This window comes from Colobus angolensis, unplaced genomic scaffold (genome assembly GCF_000951035.1).
Source record: "Colobus angolensis palliatus isolate OR3802 unplaced genomic scaffold, Cang.pa_1.0 Scaffold149, whole genome shotgun sequence".
In the NCBI taxonomy this organism is placed as follows: domain Eukaryota; kingdom Metazoa; phylum Chordata; class Mammalia; order Primates; family Cercopithecidae; genus Colobus; species Colobus angolensis.
Window position 1 is genome coordinate 829,056 of NW_012114588.1, and position 1,404 is coordinate 830,459.

Consider the following 1,404-nt stretch of genomic DNA (forward strand, 5'->3'; position numbering starts at 1 on the left):
AAAAAAAAAAAAAAATCTATGCCAAAAGCATGCCTCTATAAAGACTGCTCAACTTCTTCAAATAAGTCTTCTCATGACATGGAAATCTAGGTAATGCAAGGAACCCCTGGCGCTGTGATTCTCTGGCTCCACACCACTCGAGGACCAGCAGCACCAGCAGCACCTACAAGCAGGTGAGAAAGGCAGAATCTCAGGTCCTCCCAGACCCGCTGTCTCTACATTCCTCAGGTACCCCGTGTGCACACTAGAGCCAAGGATGCACCGGTCTAGGTGCTATCTGGCTACATTAAGACAAAGAAAAAAATGATGCAATGAAATTAAGCAGCTTGCTTTTCAACTATAAGAACAGGCCTTTTTGTCAGCTACCCCAACTATTAAAAGGAAAAAGAAAAACAAAAAAACATGGTACAAAGGAGCTACAAATAACCCTCAGCTATGGAGACATTTTCAGAAACACTGAGCATTATCCAAATGGGATGTGCGGAACGCTTCCTGACCGGGCCAGATTCCTCAAGAGTCAGTGAAAACCCCGTTCCTACCTGCAAATCGCAGAGGCGCATCTTTGTCCAGCGCGATCAGAGGGGGGTCGAGGAGCACCGCGTTGTCGTTCTCTGTGACTATGCCATGGTAGGTGGGCTCCAGCCAGGGCTTGTGCTTGTTAACTGCGTTTAAAACAAAAGAAGAAAATAGACGAGGTTAGAAAAAGTATTTTCAACTCCACTACTTCTGAAGACATACACTTGCTATAAAATAATAAAACTCTCAGGCTTGAAGGCAGTGCTCACAGTTCTGTCGCAAAATTTGGTATCAAGACCCAAATGAGATGAAATTCTAAATTCCAGAATAAGTAATGTAGAAATTATCCGAACCCATGAAGCAACTAGAAATAAGAAATAAATTGCTCTAGAAATCAAGAAAAAAAAAGACTGATGGCTACAGAAAGACTATCTCCATTTTCAGTCTATCACTGAAAAGTTACAGAGAATAGCATTTTCATTTCTTTATGATTTTTTGAGACAGAGTCTTGCTCTGCCACCCAGGCTAGAGCACAGTGGTGTAATCATGGCTCACTGCAGCCTCAATCTCCCAGGCTCAGGTGATCCTCCCCCCTCAGCCTCCCAGGTAGCTGGGACTACGTGTTTGCACCACCACACTTGGCTACTTTTGTTTAAACTCTTTGTACAGACAGGGTTTCACCGTGTTGCCCAGGCTGGTCTTAAACTCCTGGGCTCAAGTGATTTGCCTGCCTTGGCCTCCCAAAGTGTTGGGATTACAGGCGTGAGCCATGGCACCTGGCCCCAGTATTATTATTTTTTTCTTTTTTTTTTGAGACGGAGTCTCGGTCTGTCGCCCAAGCTGGAGCACAGTGGCCGGATCTCAGCTCACTGCAAGCTCCGCCTCCCG

At 45.3% G+C, this 1,404-nt stretch overlaps 1 protein-coding gene across 1 annotated transcript in view; it reads right to left on the minus strand.

Annotated features, from left to right (window-relative positions):
* The window catches only part of CLSTN1 (calsyntenin 1), a 125,426-nt gene that overhangs the window by 56,594 nt on the left and 67,428 nt on the right, over positions 1-1,404 (minus strand). The window contains exon 2 of the mRNA XM_011935778.1: positions 540-662. The gene's annotated coding sequence lies outside the window, so the exon portion shown is untranslated. The remainder of the gene's footprint in view (positions 1-539; positions 663-1,404) is intronic.